General features: G+C 39.1%; 1 protein-coding gene across 2 annotated transcripts in view; it reads right to left on the bottom strand.

The window, feature by feature from the left end:
• Positions 1 to 19874, bottom strand: part of Gpc6 (glypican 6) — a 1098597-nt gene that overhangs the window by 1077537 nt on the left and 1186 nt on the right. The gene's annotated exons all lie outside the window — the stretch shown is intronic.

The raw sequence follows: 19874 nt of genomic DNA, 5'->3' as shown, positions 1-19874 counted from the left end.
ATATATATATATAGGACTTTCCTAAGACAAAAGCTTAATACAAGGTCTTCACAATCTGCCTGGCTCATCTACTTAGCCACTTGTACTCATGGACAAGTTTATTACTCTCTCTCTGCCTCAGTTTTCTCATCTGTAAATTGTGAATAATTAGATGTCTGAGGAAAGATGTTACAAGAATTATTCAAGGTACTACAAAAGTGTGAAAAGGTACACAGGACCTAAAGGAACCTCAATACATGTTCCATTTTATTATATAAAATTCAATTTTGTAACATGAAGCACATTTTTAACATCCTCACTATATCTATGCTTTATCTTGATTCTGTTTCATCTCATTAAAGGACAACCTTCAACTATATGTAAAGGTCAATCATTTGATACTTTTGTCATAGCAAGAAAAAAGAAAAGAGATAGTCTATTTTATCTTTTTAAAAAGATCAGTGGAATAGACTATTCCACCTACTGTGAAAGTAATAGTTTTATAACAATGATTTTTAGAGAACCAAATTATAGATAAATCATAGGAAGATTTCACTCTAAAATTTAGGGTAAGAACAATAATATGCAATGTTTAGCTGGACCTGCCCTAAATAAAAACTCCACCCTTTTGAATATTAATTTTACATGGTAGACAACGATCTTGACATTGGTCTCAATAGGAAATACCTTGTACCACAGACCCTCCTGCAGTGCAAATTCTGAAGGGCAAGGAGTATGTGGCTCACAAAAGGAAAAATTCTGCTGAAATGAAAATGCCAATATAACACCTAGATGTTAGCATATGCCCAATAGTATATAGACTGTGTTTTCTCCTGAAGAATATATATGAGTTAGTCAGTATCTGTATAAATGTTTTTCACTAGGAGCCAAATGAAGTCTGAGTCCTTGCCATCATTTGGTATATTCATTATATGTATACTAAATATATGAGTATCATTACATACATATACACATATGCATAAACATATTCACTACACACATACACATACACATATATAGAATTATGTGTGCATTATATGTGTATCAAATCTGGGCCAGCCACTGAAAGCTTTTCCTTTATTTAGGATTTTATACACTAACAGTGATCTACTCACAAACACTAGATATTCATACTTAATATCTGTAATAATACATTAAAAAGTAAGTACTGCTCCAAAACACTCAAATAAAACATCACAAGAGGTAATAGGGTGGTGGAATTATCCCTACCAAGTCCACCCTTTTTTAGAGGAGAAGAAATGATCTCTTTCTTTCTAAAGGAAAGTACCTTTAATCAGTGTCATTAGTCTCATTTGTCCAAAGGAAAGAGAAACACTTCCTTTAGAAATTAGAAAACTTAATACGTCTGACATGACTCAAATGTACTGAACCCTAATGCAAATTTTCTTATTATTTATTGTCCTGAGTAGTAAACGCACACCAAAACACAAACATACTCTGTAGCCACAAGAAACATGCACTTTCAACATAGGTTACATTTTCCAGGTTAGGAAATAGGTCCACTGTCCAAGAAATGAGGTCCCAAGCATACATACTCAATGTTTTTTTGTTTGTTTGTTTGTTTGTTTTTTCAGCTTTAAATGAGTTTATTGATACCTTTTAGGGATACAGTACAGTTACATTCATTGTTGGGATCTTGTACCTCTACATGACAAGTCTTGATTCTCATTTTTTCCCCTTACCTCTGCATTAAGTCATTCCTTCAGAGATCAGTCTTATCACGTAGGAAGCAAACAGCATCTTCAATGTTACAACTATTGTGTTAGGAAATATTCAGCCTGCTTAAGCATCAAGGCCCATGCCACACCAAGAAATATACACATTCAGAGTGTCAATTCAAATGGGGGGGAAAAAACCCAAAACATTGAACCTTGGTTTTAGAAAAAAATAATTTGTACAGATCAATTTCATGAAGAAAAACAAAATCTGGGGTGACAATGGTTGTTTCTTTACAATTATTTCTGGGATTCACTTATTGCTTCAACTGCTGTCTTGGGCAAAGATGGGTGTTTGTTTTGCAATGGATCTGACTTCCGTGTGTCCGGGAAACGTGGCCCGCTGGATTATGGAGTAAGCAAGACTGAACCTCCCGGAAGAGCAGACCCGGAAGCATCCTAAAGCCTCACCACTCTATAAAAAAGGCTTACAAGCACCAAACAGCCAAATTTCTATTGAGCTATGGCAACATATTTTACAATTTAGATTAGCGTTTTCTGCCTTCTTAGATTTTTGTTTGTTTGTTTATTTCTTTGTTTTCGCAGCTGCTACTTTTTGTTTTCCACATGGGAACGGAAGCTTTCATAGCAAGGAGGAATTTTTCTGTTTGTTTTCATGTGGGAATTCTCAGGTTTTTTTTTTTTAAATAATTCCAAAACAAGTTTAAAACATCTTCATATGTAAACTGCAACAGCACAAGACTTTAAATGTTCACAGTTTGCAATGAGATAGAAAATATAGAAACTAACTAAAAAATAAACCAAAGCGGATCACAGAGGGCAAAAAAAAAGCCAACTTGTTTTCACCTTTACTCCATCTGGAACCACTTACTGCACCAACTACATACAAAAGTTAGTTAAAGAGATACACAGCACAATTTTTTTTTTCTTTTTGGTTTCCTTTGGTCAAAAATAACCACACCATTAGTGTCATCTAGAGTTATCAAAATATTTCTGTTTTTTAATGCAAGCATACACAGTTTAAGAGAGTAGCTTGGTATCTGTGAATCTTTAAAATACACAGCATGCTAATGTTTTCTAACAGATGTGTGCCTCTGAAGTGGGAAAATCAGTGCCACTTAAAATTATATCTTTCACAGGGATACATGACAAATGTGATTATTTTCCTAGGATTTCTCTAGAAATTTGACTAGATTTACAGGAATGAAAGTACTTTGGGCTTAAACGTGTTTCTTGGTAGTTTTACATGAATTCATAAGGACAGACAGATGTTCCTTCTACTTGAACCAAGGTCAATTGACAGTTTGGCAAAAACAAACAAACAAACAAAAACACAACAAATGAGAGCCATCCACTGCTCAGGGAGTTCCTAAGGCATGATTCACATGACAAGGGATTTCACCTTTATTTTTACTATACAGTGGGAGTGCAAGCATCTACTTATATGAAAGAATAATTATTACTGTATAAGAAATAAATTAGAAAAGGGCAGCAAGCACTTCCAAACCTTAAAACCACAGTCTTTGTTCCTCTTACCTGCTCCTCCCAATGGCTACCTGACCTTGTGCCCCTCCGGCTCCCATCCTTTTTCCCATCCAGCCCTCACATCACCCTGAAGTGACTCAGATGGATGTTTATCTTCACTCCCCAGTGTGGATCTCAAGGGCAGGGAAACTGTGAGTGCTGCTCTTTTAACCAAGCAATTAAAAATAAATTTCTACTGACCTGTGCTGACAGATATGAGAGGCCCCAAGTAGGTAACAGCTAAAAATGGAATTCACAAAATTACAAGTGGTTCCCATGTATGCACCAGCAGCACAATTTATTATTCAAAGCCTTCACCATAAATAGATCATTGCAGAGCCAGTACAATTTGATTGCTTTATACCCAGGCATGACTTTTTAAACTAACTTTCCTCTCTATCAACTTCTTTATCTTCTAGGAAATGTCACTGCCATTTAAAGTACTCTTTACATTTAACTTTTCTAATCTTTTCAGGTATTTGAAAATTGCTGTCAGTGATAGCTAAAATATGCCACGTTTTGGAAAAACATTTTGATAGACATAGAGCAAGAGATGGCTGTGCTTCATCAAGAGAAATGTTAGGCTTTAATCCAAAATGTAAGCAACAAAATGCATGTTCCACACAATACACTTTGCTGGTGTATCATTGCTCAAACTGATTGCCAAAGGCTTCAGTTAATATAGCTTATCAGTAACAATCTTCCAAAGGACATATAAGGGTATCTTTCTATACCATGATTTGATTTTGGTCTAACTCAAACTTTTCTGAAAGGCCTGCTTGGCAAAAATAATCACAACAAAAAACAAGAACAACTAGTTTTGTTTATAACTGCAATCAAGGAGAATTAAATTATTTATTGAGTAACTACTGCATTCAGGCTCTGAGCCTAAGGAAGAAATTTATGAGAGAATACTCTCAGATATCTCAGAGGCAAATGTGGGAAACCAAAGCAAATGCTTCATTTTAGTGAATGTAAGAAATAGAAGAAAACTCGATTAATTATCAAAAGAAGAAACAAACACTATGCAAACTTGGCAAAGGAAGAAACAGGAAATAAGTGGTTATAGACAAATGACCCAGAAGAGAATCCTGAAGAGAATTTTAAAGGGAATTGTTAGCTGGGTGGAGCTTGGTAGGGAAAAGTAAGGGAGGCGAGACCAGCATTGTCCTGGGTTTTAACAAATGATGAGTCCGGAAGAAAATTTTCATGAAAAAGTTTTTAATCACACAGAAATTTCTTGAAAAGGAATACTCGGAAGTAAGTTAAGAAACAGACTGAGTTCTTGAATGTCAAAACACGATACTTGAATTTTATTCTTGAGATAATGGAGAACAGAGCAACTTGATGGCAGTTGAGAGATTCAGTTTTAGAACACTGGCTGTTAACGTGTAGTCCAGGAACAAGTAGCTCCAGCATCCCCTGGGAACCTGTTAGAAACTCTGAATTGGGTGCCTTTGCTCAGATCTATTAAATAAGAAACTCCCAGGCCAGGGCCCAACAGCCCATGTTTGAGCAAAATTTCCAGGTCATTCTGACTCACATTCCAGATTAAGAGCTGCTGATTTGTAAACATTAAAATAGCCAATGAGTATGTGAAAAAGTTCTCAACACCACTAATTGAATTAGTGCCATCCTGTTACTGGAACACAACTTGCAATACCCATAACTTAAAGGACGAGAGGTTAATTTTGGCTCATGAAAACAGTTCACGGTCAGCTGGCTCAAAGGCAAAAACACCAAGGCAAAAAGTCGTGGTAAAGGGAAGCTGCTCACTTTAGGGAGAAGAAAGAGAGGGGAGGAGCTAGGGAAGGGAACACATCCATTCAATCACACGCTCAGTGATTGTCTCTTCCACGCCAGCCCTTCCTCCTATCAACTACTGAACTCTTGAATGAATGAATCCATTGATGAGGACGGCAACCCCATGATCGAATCACCCTCCAAAATGCCCAGTACTGAGTACACGAAACGGAGCGGGTGGGGGGGGCTTTCTAGATCTCAATAATAGCCCTAATTATCCCGGAAATGCAAATCAAAACCACAGTCAGTATCTCCAAACCCAACAGAAAGGCTATTAGCAACAAAGCAAGAAGGAACAAATGCAGAAAAATAGGAACTCATACACTGTTGGGAGGAATGTAGGTTACTACAGTGTTTCGAACAGCAGTATGGAGGTCCCTGAAAAAAACTAAAAATAGAACTACCAAAGAAGCTAACTATTCCATGCTTGGTTCTACATCGAAAGGAAAATGAAATCAGCTTGTCAGAAAGATATCTGCATGGCTGTGTTGAATGCAAGACTCTTCACAGTAGCCAAAATACAGAATCAACACAGTGTCAATCAATCAGCCGATGAATGGATAAAGAAAATGTCCTATATCAACAGGGGAATGTTATTCAGCCATGAGAAGTGAAATCCTGTCACAAACAGATGGGAGAACATCGTGTCCATTCAACTTAGCTAGGTCTAGAACATTTCTGAATATTCCTACTTATATGAGGAAGCCAAAAACAAAAACAAAAAAAAGAAAGAAAGGAAAGTTGATTGCAAAGTAGAAGAGAACAGAGCAGTGATTACTAGGGAGGTGAGGAATGGGTGGGGAGAGGAAGACTGAAGAATAGACACCAAAACACAATTAGCAGAAATGGATTCTGGTGGCTCCACAGCACACTGGGTGACCGTAGTTCATAACAATCTATTATGCATTTTATGAAGAAACAGAAGAGTTAAAAGTCACCAAAGTTAAAAGTCACAAAGATACCATAAGTAGATGAGACAATAAAGCCGATTTGTTTTATTATGCGTATCAAATTATCACACTGTACTCCATAAATATGGACATCAGTTAAAAAGAAAAATAAGTAAATGAACAAATTAGAATAATCAAAGCAAGGTATTAAATAGGTCATTTGGCAGACAGTCAGTAAGCACAACAGAAATTTGTGGAAATTCGGAGGGAAGTTTCAGTGGCATTTTCAGGTAGAAAACCAGAAAGAAGAGAATGTAAATGTTTTTAAAAGACTTTCTATTTGACATTTAATAGCATTTTAAAACCACCTTTTAAGGCTCTATCAGAGCTGCTCTCTCAGAAGCTCATCATAAAAAGAAATTCAAGATGACTAAGTCTAGGGTAGGAATTGCAACCTAGTATGTTTTCTCTCCTCTTTTGAATAAGAAATACAAGATTCCTCATTTCTTCCATGTGTCAGAAGGGAAATGGAGGAGAACTAACACACACTTGGAGACCTCTCTCTCTCAGGTTCTACACATGCATTGTGCCATGTGATCCTCACAAAAAAAAGGTCACAAGTCAGGCAATATTATTTCCTTTTTAAATGTATAAGGAAACCAGGGTTCAAAGAGGTGAACAGGAAACTTTAACCAACTCATAAGCCCAAAACAAGGAAATCAAATCCTTTGGTTTCCATAGCATCTGCCAGCAAGCCCAGAGATTCCCGCATAAATAAAGAACTCCTAGTATTCCCAATTTACTTAATATTTCAGAGATCCCTCAGAAGCATGCAAATACTTCGTGGATTTTTTTCTTCTTCCTTTTTGCTATTAAACTGTGTCCTCACAGGTCCTAAGGGGCGTGAAGGTTTGTTCCCACAGCCTCCTCAAGAAACAAGGTCTGTAAATGCGGCTCAGTGGCCTGAGGCCCAGCTAGAAGGGCAACAGATAGCAAAGCGCCTGCTGGCCAAGGGCTGTGGGTAAACGAGGGAGCGGGAGGGAAGGACACGTCTGCCACGGCACCCAGTTCCTCCTCTCTGGCTTTGTCCAATGTGGGGAAGCCAAAGAGAAGCGGGAATTCTGACCAAATTCTGTTTGGGACTGTGAAGAGATTGTCCAGTAGGCTACTGACATCGCCACAGGGCAGCCTCTGGGGCCACAGTACTCAGAGGAAGGCCACGGCAGACAGGCCCGGCCCAGCCTGTCGGGAGTCCTCTGGGAAGACCCTGGAAGCTGCCCGAGTGCTGGGGTCCCATCACAGCCACAGCGGATAAGCAAGGTTCAGTGGAGGCGGGCGCTGGGTGATCAGCAGGACTTCCGAGGCTTCCAGCCCGAAAAGCTAATGAGAGTGAATGCCCAGTAACGGTGGCAGTCCTTCCCAAGTTGAACAAAACCACATCATAAGTACACTAAACTGAGGCGCCAGACCTGGGAGGAGCCCACAGAGCCTGCCTTCTTCTTTACAGGAAGAGAGCTACTCCCTCGTCCCTTGCAACCCTGACCTAACATGATTTTCTCATCTATTACTTGTTAGTTGGCAAGCATCCCTAGAGCCTTTTCTCTATGGCAGGCAGTTTTCTAAGAGTTTTATAGAATGTGAAGTTTTTTCATATAGTCACAATGATAAGAAGAGGGACTTATGTTGTCCCTGTTCACAGAACAAACAAGTGAGGCACAGAGAGGTTCCAGCACGCCAGAGGAAAGAAGCCAGGACCCCGGGACCACAGTAGCACGGCGAGCACCCTGCAGATTAACAGGTACCCCAAAGAGTCACCTGATCAGATTCAGTTTTCAACTAGATCAGACTAAAATAGTTTTTCTTGTTGCTCAAAAAGTGGGAGCTCCTGAGAAAACCAGATGGTAACTTTAAAGAAGCCAAAGAGAGAGGGAGGGAGAGGAAGAGAAAGAGAAGGAGCGTTCGTGCTTCCTCTCCTTCAGCTGCACGGCGCACATTTTCAACTTCAGGGACGCAAAAAGGCAGTGTGGTTCACATACTCCCTAAAGGTCCTCCCAAAGGCTTGTGTGTCAGGCAAGATCCCAGGATGATACATCTGCAGGGCTGTTTCCTTCTCACCCCTTGGAAAGTGGAGATACAAAGCCGTTCATGGATCTAAGTGAAATCAAGACGTACTATTTCTTATCGGCTATGCTCAAGGGCTTCCACCCCGCAAAAAAGGTCCACAAGACTGAAATACCATCCTTAGACAAGTTCTTAACTTGGTCTCCAAGTCCCCTCTGCAGAGATCCCATAGCTGCCAATTTGGGGAAGATTTCACAGCTGTGACCAAGGAAGGACAAAGCATGCAAAACAACAGAAAAGGAAACTGAGGTAGCCCCAAAATAAGGCTAAGGCTTAAATGTGCTCTTTGCAGAAGTACACTGTAATTTTTAGGATTAAAAGGATGTGAGTCAAAATATAGGAAGTTTTAGAAGCTTCATGGGATTCCATTAATTATTTTTCCCCTGATGCGATCGTAGCCTACGGGGCCACTATTAATGGTGAAAATGCGTCCTTGGTGACCTCAGTTCCCAGTGGGCGGTAACATAGGGCAGACAGCCCAATGAGGTGCCAGATTTACGCCACCTACAGTACTTCCTATTTATCTGAGATTTGTGTCAGTTTCTCGAACCTAACGTGCCCCTGAATAGGTCCTAGGATATGGTGTTAGTACAATGTCTGTAAAAAAAAAGAAAAAAAAATGATTCTTTCAGGGAAGGGGAAAAAAGAACAGTGCTTTCAATGTTCAGGATCTTTTACATCTGCTGCTCAGCTGGAAACACTGTTAAAAGGCCATTAGAACCTTAAGGTAACAGACCTCAAATGCCATGAAAGCCGTGGAGCAATTTGCTGTTTGTGTTAGGAGTATCAGCCCTAGCCACTTCCTTTTCATGGGCTGAAAACAGCTCCTGTCATGAGCCGTGAAAATCAATTCCACAGTAAGCAGGCTACAGGTTGGCCGAAGGTGGTGCACCTACAGACCAGCGCTGTGCAGTGGAGCCCCTTCCGGGCGTCCCGGACGCAGGTGCCTGGTTGCGCCTAGGAGGTGCCCCCCACGCAACACTTCCGGGAACCTTCAGGCTCCTCATCCCGCCAGACGCTGGTACTCTGCATTGAACGCTTAATTAGGTTAAAATCAGAATTGTCACCCTGAACGAAGACAGCTTCCGGAATACTTGAGCAGAGCGCTTGCTCTTGCTTATTTGTATTCAACCTTGCTGTTTTTCTTGATTATAGTAATTGTAAGAGGTGCAGTTTTCCCCTGAAATAATACCTTTGCGAGGTCTCTGAGAATGCAGAACATTTTAAAACTTCGTTTCAAATATAAGGTCATACTTTCGAAAATTAGTATTTCTGAGGGATAACAATGGTGGTGCCAAGATTTGTACTTTATAAACGAATGGTTAGAAAGGTTAAAATTCATTTTAAAATGTACAATAGTTTTGTTTCAGTTTTGTAGAGGAAATTGTTATTCCAGGGATAAAATGCAACCTTGGTTACCACAAATGATTAAGATCATTCTGACCAATATTTCTATATAGAGTCTACCTTTGTTAAACGTAAAGCTTTTGTGTAATCTGCTAACTATGTTCTACGTAAGAATAAATTGCCACTCAAATCATTGCAATCAGCTTATGTTTATGCATGTTACTTCCTATTATTTATTTTGACATCAATAACCCAGGCTAAGCAATTGATTCAAGGTTTATTGCTAATTTCTTTCCTAAAACTAAGGCGAAAAAATTTATAATTCTTTTTTTCCTGTGAACATCTAATATAAGTAACCTGTTTTCTTATCTGGAATGTAAACATAATTTTCTCTATATGGTACATATTTTTGACCAAAACAGAAAAATGTGGGTTTATATAACTTGTGTGTTCTGTATACAATACAGTAGATATTAGAATCTTATAATCTTAGATCCTTAAATAATTCTAAGAAATCTACAAGCTCATTTTGTTTAAAGAAGGGAAGGTGTCAATGAAAAGCAATTATTCATAAGTGTGTTTGTGGATGACATAAACTTAGCATTTTGTGAGACATTTTATTTTCCGGTGAAACTGACCTTTTAAGTGCCATGTGGTAATGTAAGTGAAATGAATATGTCCTTTATTGCAGTCATAGAAATAGATTGGCCTAAGCTTTTGACATACTTCTTGACCTCCTAATGCTCAATACCCTCAAGTCTCTGAAAGAATACTAAGATACCACATAATCGCATGAGCAGTAAAAGTACAATAAAAGTTTTTCACAAGTTAGCACTTGACAATGTAAAGGTAACAGTGAACTGTTTTCCAAGCTCAGTGCAAATACACTGCTGAAGAAGTTGAAACAGATCACCAGGTTGGAGTCCCCAGGAATCCTGCATTTCCAGACCGTTAAAACTTTACAAGGATAGATTCCTATTTTCCAAGGAGAGCTCCTAATGCTTTTAAAAAATTCTTAGTTAGGCAGAAGTAGAAAATCAATGGTAGACTTTTGGTTTATTTCTTGATGACTTTTAGTATGATTTATATAAAAAAAGGTATTAAAGAACTCTGGCTTCTAAAGAGCATCTCTTTAAGCCTTTAGGAATCTTACTTACAAAAGGCAACCCCAAATACCAAATGACAGCTTATCTTACAAGTTAGCTTCCCCCAATTTCTTCTTATAGGACTTATCACTATACTGTACTTAAAGGAAAGTTGGGGTAAAGCTTTTGCTGATATATATAATCACTATATGTGAGTATGTATGTATATCAGCAGTGTTAAATTTTTACAGTTATTAAAAATTCTCAATCATTGGAATTGAAGGGGATGAGAAAAGCAAACAGGTAAAAGAAATTATTCTTTTATTTTTTTTTTTAGGAAACTATTAAAGGCTATCATTTAAAAATATAGTGTGCCGAGTGGCCTTTTTAAAGTGCTTTTCACTAATGCTACTGAGTTTGAGGTGTTCTAACCAAGAAAATAAAATTATTCATCTCTCTCTTTTTTTTTTTAGAAGACTTCAAAAGTACTTTCTTTGCAAAGAAAGAAATTGCTTCAAATTCACTGCAATGTTAGGAAATAGTTCTAGTTCCTTGAAATCTAGCCTAGAAGCACTGGCCTCTGCTAATCTCAGCTTGTCCCAAGGGCACAAAGAGAAGAAGCTGATTTCTTCAGAAATCCAAGAGCTATAATAAGAAACAAGCATACAAGTGATAAAGCCTACAGAACCCAGCATGAATTATTCTGCATCTTTAATTAAATATGTATAAAAAAAAGTGTCCAGTTCTAAATGTAGATTCCTTTCATAAGAACCTAGAATTCGGGGGAAAACATGGCCACTCTGTACCTGGGAGACTACTGTGGGAGAAATAACTGAAAGAGAATGTGGAGGTATGGAATCCTTCTGGACCAGAATCCTTTGAAAAGGGACAAACATAGAAGTCATGAATATCCACGGAAAGTTCGCAAAATTATCAAAGAGCTATTTTAAATACTCTTGGTCATTTTTCCTTTAGAATAACATGGAGGTTCTCTTCTACTAATGGAGATGTGTCAGTAGCAGCAGAAGAGGGCCTGTGTGGTTCCCAGCACAGATAATATGGTTCTTTCCCCCAATCTCCCTAGTGGCCAAGGTAAATTGTTGAAAGAAATCTCAGAGATGAGTGGTACAATTTGACCTAGTGACATTCGTTCTGGGTGGAGATTCTTCCCCAAGATCAAAGTGGAAATCACTGAAAAAAATACTACCCAAGATTTCATTGTCTGCCCTCACAGAAATACATATGTAAAACCACTCTGAATAAAACTCAGGGTATGGCCACTACAGAGGCTTACCAGCATTAGTCCAGTCTCTAAAGGGACAGCATCTGCATCTCCAAGGAACTTTCTGGAAATGCAACTTCTTGGCCCAGCCTCGAACTACTGAATGAGAAACTTTGAGAGGTGGGGCTCATTCGTATCTTGCCAGCCATTCGGGGCACAAAGTTTATGAAGCACTGCCTGCTCCAGAGCACTGGCTCTCAATTATGGAAAGATCAGAATTATTTTAGAAAATCCTAAAGGAAAGAAAGGAGAAAAGGATGGAAGGAAGGAAATAGAGGGAGGGCAGGAAAGAGGGGAGGAAAGCAAGGGTTTGTTTTCCCTTCCTAAACTACTCACATCAGGATATCTGAATATGGAGCTAAAGTTATTTTCTAAAATGCCCCACACAACTGTAAGCTTATTGCCTGGAACAGTGCTGGCTTTTTTCTAATTCACAAGAGCTAATTGTTGAATTTTAGAAATTTTATGAACTGGTTATTAATTGCTGGCAGCTTAAAACTGGTCGTGGAGGAAATGTTTATACAACAAAAATTGGCAAAGGCTACAAATCAGGGAACTCCTCCTCTCCTCCAAGGCCAAACTGTTAAACAGTTATTAGCCCACCACTGCCAGGATTGAAAAATAACAGGCTAAAGAGATAATGCCAGTGCCTAATTAATTCAGACAGTCTGGGAAGTTCCTCTCAAATTTCTCCACTGCAGTCCCATTCCTTGAGACTCTTGTTAAGACTATGAATATTAATCAAGCAATTCGGGGGGCACTAGTTCCTGTGGGGCAGTGTAGAACTAGTCCAGCTCAAGGACGCTGGATGCTTTTGCTTTCCTTCCAAGCATGAGCAAATGAAGCAATTTCAGAATGAGAAGCCTAGATACTTCTGAAGGATTTTTGATGGTGGTCTCACACAGGAAGGGGAGAATTGGTCCCTTATTCCCTTCTGAAGTCTTTGGTGTTGAGGACAGGTGCTCTGGGAGCCATTTTGTGTGATCAAATCCGGGTGATTAGTTAGAAGAAGGATTGAAGAGCAGAACACCTACAAAACATTCTCAACTTTTTAAGCTTTTGAAAAATCAATGAAATGTACAATTACGTTTTTCTCCTTAACCTGCCTCTTCTTCTTTTATGACCTTATTTGCCCTGTCTTCTTTCTCTAATCACTTGCTACTCTGGGTGCTTAGCATTTCCTGCTTAAGCGTCTGAAGGAGCCTCCTAGTTGTCCCCCTTCCCTCCTCCTGAACCTCTAATGATCTCTTGTCTAATCCATCCTGTTTATAGTACTGGCCCAGTCTAAAACAATACTTTCATCATGGACTTGACTGCCAAGAACTCAGGGTAATGACCTAATTCCACCAGAAAGCCTAGGATTTCTGAGGCACTCTGAAAATCCAACCCCACCCTAGCTGCTGAATAGTATTTTTCAGAAGTTCTTGATAAATTCCTCCCTGCACTGTCTTCTGCAAACCCTTTGACCTCTCATATATTAACTCCACCCCAAATGCCACCTTCTTTCATGGTCTTTTGTCAAATGTTAGACCTCCTTCAAGGTCCTGATTCGATTCTGCTGCCTCCTTTCAGTGAGGTCAAAGAAAACTGCTGCATTCCTTGATTCCTGTCATTATAATTAGTAATGATATTTGGTTCTGAAGCCATTGACATAATGCAATTAATTATCCATCTGGATCAAAAATTTAAGATTTCCTTACACTGCCACAGTGCAAATAACTATAAACTAAATTTCATACTGGACACAGATTATTACATGTGTTTTGATAATTCTGCACTTTCTAAGAGTCAATAATTTATCCTCCCCTATTTGAGAATTACTTTCTCTCAGCTACAGATATATTTAACAACCTTTAGCTGGCTTAATGATATTAAGTTTTGTCTCCACTAAAAAGCACACATAAACGATGTCAACATGTTTATATTGCCTTGATAATTAATGTTTCTGTGAGTTATTTTTCTCTTTGTCTCATTCTCCCCCCGTTGTCTCTGCAACTGCATCCCTCTCTCTCTCTCTCCCCTCCAGCTTGCATTGCTAAATAAATAATTTAATTGATTAATGGTCTTCTGGTGTTATGCACTGTACCTGCTGGATGTTTCTTGGGCCCTCTTGCCTTTCTCAGTCATTTCTCTACCTAAGGCTAACATTACCTCTTCTCCCTGTATCTATTTCGTTCCTCTACGATACTTTCTCTCCAGAGCAACCAAGATAACATTTCAAAACCAAGTTAAGTCATGAATGGAAAACTTTTTGAGCAGCTTTTGGATCCTTTCAGGCCAAGTCCAAAGTTTAATGTGCTCAGTTCAAGAATGGTCACAAAGAGCCATCCCCTCCAGGTGGCAGCAGCACACAGCCAGCTTGACTTGGGAGGTATTTAGGCAGCTGGCAGGTGAGGGACTGTCCATCCAGGCATTTGCCCTTCCAGATCTAACAAAGGGGCCACCATCTATAAGCACAGGAGGCCAAGGGAACTCCAAAGGGAACTGACCAGCAGCAAATGGGCATGATGTATCCCAAGATATGTCCTGTAGAAATGACTAGCTGGTCAGTTCTGCTGGACACATGAGGCAGGCAGGCTCTAAATGGTCAAACACCAGCTTCTTTGTGCTACATTTAAAACAAATGGATGTGTACAAGCTGAGGTTTTGCACTGCTGAGCTTTTGAGTAAAAAGCCCAGGCTTGCTGTGAACAAGTAGCCAAGATAGGGCGGACATGTAGGGACTGGCTTTGGATCGCTTTTGTGGGTCACTCGTGTAGCCTTTAGATTCCACTTCTCCATCTTTCTTCCTCATTACCCTCTCCCAACCCACTGGCTGTTTACACCTGTTTCTAGAGCTCTTTGTTTTCCATATTCTCAACACAGAGGACATGTGTGCATCTTCTACTGTCCCTTTTCATTCCCGATGGCTTCTCAAGGCTCAGATTCCGTAGTTTTTCCTCAAGGAAGCATTTCTACCACTCCCGGAGTACATCAAATGCTCCTGGAAAGGGCTCCCACTGCCAGGTGCTGTTACTGTTATGAACTTCTCTTGCCTGTAATTGTGTAATTTTGTGTGGTACCTCAAATTTCTGCTTCCCTGCTGTGATCAAAACTCCCCATAACTCTGAACCATGCAGGTGACATAAAGACTTGCACATAGTGGGTACATTCCGATGTAAATATTTAGCTCATGAGTGAAAAAAATGCCTAAGGTATAATAGTTTATTAAAATAATCAATATCCTAGATCATGCATCAATATAAAATCAAGTTTTTGTTTTGCTTTGTTACTCTTGCTTTAGTCCAGAAAATATTTTTCAGCCATTGAACACTCTTTTCATGCAAGACTATTAGCATTTAGAAATCTTTGTCCAAAGTTAACATTATAAAACTCTTTTGTTATAAATATGCTAGCCCAGGATTCAATAACACTATCAAACACCACTAGCCTGCAAATAACTGATAACTGAATAATACTGGAGAATTTATGAAACTATTTAAATTGAGTTATGTGTAGCTAAAAAATCTAAGACAAGAAACTTCTGTGCAAAGGGACCTAGAACCATGTTTTCAAAAATATTAGATAGCTATTTATACTGGCAAGAAAACTAAATCACCTTACTGGCCTCACTAGATGTCTTTTGATAGATGTGAATTTGAGAGGGAAAGTATAGTTTCATAATGTTAGTTTTGTAAGTTGCAAATGATGTAAGTAAAGATTAACTAGTTAAAATCATTTTACAATTACTTCACAATTTTTAATTTCAAAAGCATTTTTTTTACACAAATCTAGTACTAAAGAAAGGAAGGTACTAAAGTACTTAATAATGTCGTTGTTATAAGTACCCATAAATTTAATCCATAATGGTAAAAGAACACTGGTTACTTTCTTACATAAGTGCTGATATAATCTTCATACCATAATATTTTATGGATTTAATGCTGTACATTTTAATCAATCTTGATAGTGGCCTACATTTCTACTCACAAGCTATTAAGGTACAATGCAATTTAAATGTGAATTTTATGTTAAAAACTGCATCAGTCAACTTCAGTGAACTCCTGTTCCCGCGATGACACATTACCCTCTAATTAAATCAGCTAAAATAACTCTGTTTGCAAGAACCACTCTGAAATATATTTTCAAATCAAGAATCAAAAAGTCCAGATTTTACATTCTTTGATACATGGAATTAATGTAATTCTTTCAGAAGTCAAGTGAATTGTCAAATCTAAAAAGTTTTATTGAAGTTCACCTAATTCATTAATAACTCACACTCCTATCCAAAAGATTGTAAAGGCATCAGCTAACTAAACAGAGGGTAAAGAAATCAGAAATCTTTGAAGCAGCCAGAAGAATGGAACTTAAACAATTTATTCCAACTAAGATATTTAATATGGCTGTAAAAGAGTAAAAGTGATAAGGTGTGTGTGTGTGTGTGTGTGTGTGTGTGTGTGTGTGTGTGTGTCAATATTGAATACGTTGGCTTTCTGGGGGAGCAGAGAGCAGGACAGGATTCCAAAAAAGCCAAATACCTGCCAAGTAAGTATCAGAGATGTGCATCTATGTCTATATCTATTTGAATCCAATAGACATATAAATGTATAAGAATCCAATAAAAAAGGGGGCCAGGCATTTAGCTCAGTGGTTCCACCACCACCCTCACAAGCATAAGGACCCGAGTTCAATCCCTGGTACCCCTCCCAAAATAATGATACAATAAAAATGGAATGAAATGGCTAATACATCAAGAGTGCATGCGGGGGATGGGGATTTAGCTCAGTGGTGCTGCCACCTGCCTTGTAAGCATAAGGTCCCAAGTTCGATCCCCGGTACCAAGAAAAAAAAAAAAGAGTGTATGAATGAATTCCCTCTTTATTATAGATATTCAGATAAATTGCAAGTGAATTGACATCAGAGAGTTGGGAAATACTTTAATTCTTGATACCCAGCTGTAACCTAACTCTCTAAATAGCTGAGACAGAAAGTGGAGTCAAGTAAGTAGTGAAAACAGACTGGTTGCAATTTTTGTTCTAGTCTGTGGAAATAAACTTCCCTTTTCTTCCCACCCAATGGATAACTTCCTATGATGAACTTTGTTGGAATAACCCAATATTCCAAGTGCCCTAGTTTATCCATAGAAACTGACATATGTACTTTGGTTTCTGTGTTTTATGTAATGATATTTATACAATAAAATGATTGGGAAAATGTATAAATATATAGATGATGTAGTAGTGTATGAGCAACTCCTGAGAACATCAAATCCAAATTCAAAGTGAATCCAAGTAAACAGAAAAGTATGCACAGCATGAATAACTGTGAGAAGATAGCATTCATGGGTATAGTGGATAACAATGTCAGGCTATATATATGACTTGGGGATAGAATAGATTTTTTGAATGGGTTCATTCAACAAATGCTAGATGGTTAATAATGTAAGGCACAGGGCCAGCCAGCATGCTTTTGGTTTGAAATCCAGCGTCATTAATGATTAGCTGAGTCGCCTTGGCACATTAATTAGTTAACATTCTGTGTTTTTTCATCTATAAAATAGGTTAGTGTTTATATTACATTATCAGAAAAATCAACATGACATTTTCAAAGTAATATCTATAAATAATTAAGGAACACCTCGCTTCTCGATGTAAGATTGTAAAGATAAAGGTATAGCAGGTAAATAATGGAAAAGTGATTTTATAAGCCAGTAAGTCACAATCAACTACAAAGTATTATAAATACTGATCCTGACAAGGCTCAGGGCATAGTAATCCTAGGACAGCATTCTCCGAGCAGGTGTTCTTTTCAGCTGCAGGGTTGCATGGGAAGTCCTGAGCCACAGAGACTGGAAAATGAGTAAAACAATATCACTTCTGCTTGAGGAAACACTGACATGTTTCATACTGACTCATGATCAAAACTATGCTCCTAACAAAAATCCTGATGATCCACTGTTCAATATCTTCTCAGAGATAGGAGCAAAGAAAGTACATGGTGAAGGCTGTTGGCTAGACCTCTAGAAACTTTTCTATGCCACAAGCATTCCAAAGTATTAAAATGAATCACAGAGAGCGGCTCAAGAGTCTACTCCTCTGGTGGTCTCCAAAGCAGGATAGATAGAGTCTATCCAATCTGCCTGCAATGAGCATTTAAAATCAGGGCTGCGTGAAGATTGACGGTGCAAACTGCACCTTCCCAAGTGCTCTCTGCGAGCAGGATTTTATATATCACCTATCACAGCCCCTCATCTGATGGTTTGAAGAGCCCTTCTCCATCCCGGAATAGAAAAGGGCAACACTATTTCACAATTGTGAGTTCTGAGTAAAACTTTCCTAATGTCATGATGAAACATAATGTCCTTATTACTGCTCAGTTATTTCACTAAGCAAGCCACCTGCAATCATCTTTCAACCAGAAACAGTTCTCATGAATCTGAAGTGTGCACCGCAGTTCTTTTAAATTCAGCTTTTCTGACAGACCCAAAGCACATGCCATTCCTCAAGCAAACCACTGGATGTCTAAACAAGGCAAAGGATGAAAAAGAGTTTCAAGAACGGAAAACCACCATAAAAACTCTTACCTATGCTAGATAATTAAATACAAATATTATCAAGAACTAGGATTGAGTTTGTTCAAAACAGGGCATGCTTCTTTATCCAACAGCAACACTAGAAAATCCAATTCACTTTCGCATTAAATAAAGTTTACTTTGGGGGGGAGTACATCCTTAATAACGCAATTTAAAAAATTATTTTCCTATCAAATGTGCCCGTGACCCATAGTGAACTTGGATCTTGATTATGTCCACCAAAATCAAATGACAGGCAAAGTCTTTAGTGTGCGCTCATCCGGGGAAAACAGGTGAGTTTAACAGAGTGTAAGGATTTTAGGAATTCATAGCTAATAAAAAGAGCTATAATTGTGAAGAAGGGAGGAGGAGGTAAAAATAATAAGAAAAACCCTCTGCAATTAAAATCCTCCTCTGCAGTGAGGATCTCTAGGGCGGGGCATTTGGCTCAGTGGTTTCGCTGCCTGCCTCCTGAGCTGCAAGGACCCGAGTTTGATCCCCGGTACCCCCCTCCCAAATCTCTAAACACCACTGGAAATGTTCTCCCAGCAGTCAATGGCGACTCCAAAAACTGTTGAATCAAAAATCTTCACTCCGATATTAAGATTTGCGCCCTTACTAACTGAGGATGACCTCAAGATTCCGTCCCCAAGTCTCACTACTCAACAGGGATTAAAAAGCAATGTTAAAATACTTAACTCCTTTCTTCTTTGAGATCTGTTATCAGAAATCATGTTGGGAAATATCTGTATGCTTTGAAGATACAGTTTGAAAAAACTCGGATTAGAGGAGAAAAAGTTCCTAGAAGTGTGTTCCACAGGACAAACCTTTTGTAAGTTGAATTCCCTGAGAGGGGGGGGGGGGTTGATCCTTATCAATTAATTAAAAAGAATGAAATAACAGTAGACAAAGGGCAAGGAGAGCGAAGAAACTTAAGGAGCTGTAGGAGCAGTTGCTTAACAAATTAAGGAGTTCTGGGAAAGGGGCACAAAGTGACATGGACAGAAAAGTCTTACAATGCACCACAGGTTCCGCCTTGGCTCAGAGGGAAAGTCTGGCTCAGAACTGCAAAAGGCTCCCTCTATACCCTGCGCTGCGCTGTTTCCGTGACGTGCCCCCCTTTGGTCTTTCTTGGCAATACCCAAATTTATTTAAAGTGTTCACTTCGGTGTAAAGCCCCTCATTCTCAGAGTTTGCAGATCAACCAGAATAAAGCAGCAGTTCGCAACGTAACGAAACTGTGATGCAGTAAGGCATCTGCAAACGCTTTTCATCCATCTACCAGTTCTTTTGCAAAACACAGAGAGAGACCCATGGAAATCCAGCGTTTGGCCTCCTCGATCTGAGGTCACTCCGGACTTGCAGCTCCGGGTTTGAGCATCCCGCGCTCTCCGAGCTTCCCTCAGCCTCTCTCAGTTCAATTCTCCGGCAGCCAAAGGATTATCTCTCCCGGACACGTTTCATTCATAGAGCCCCAGAGAATCTCGGATTCGGTTGGAGCTAAGAGCCGGAAAACGCGCACTCGGGGCGCTGCGCGAGTTGTTGGAGCCGAAGCGCTACTGAACACACTGGCGCCCGGGTGGGGGCGGGGAGGGG

Source organism: Fukomys damarensis, unplaced genomic scaffold (genome assembly GCF_012274545.1).
Source record: "Fukomys damarensis isolate Sample0158 unplaced genomic scaffold, DMR_v1.0_HiC HiC_scaffold_6, whole genome shotgun sequence".
NCBI classification, from domain to species: domain Eukaryota; kingdom Metazoa; phylum Chordata; class Mammalia; order Rodentia; family Bathyergidae; genus Fukomys; species Fukomys damarensis.
The sequence above is the reverse complement of the archived record's forward strand: the minus strand, read 5'-3'. Positions and strand labels throughout refer to the sequence as shown.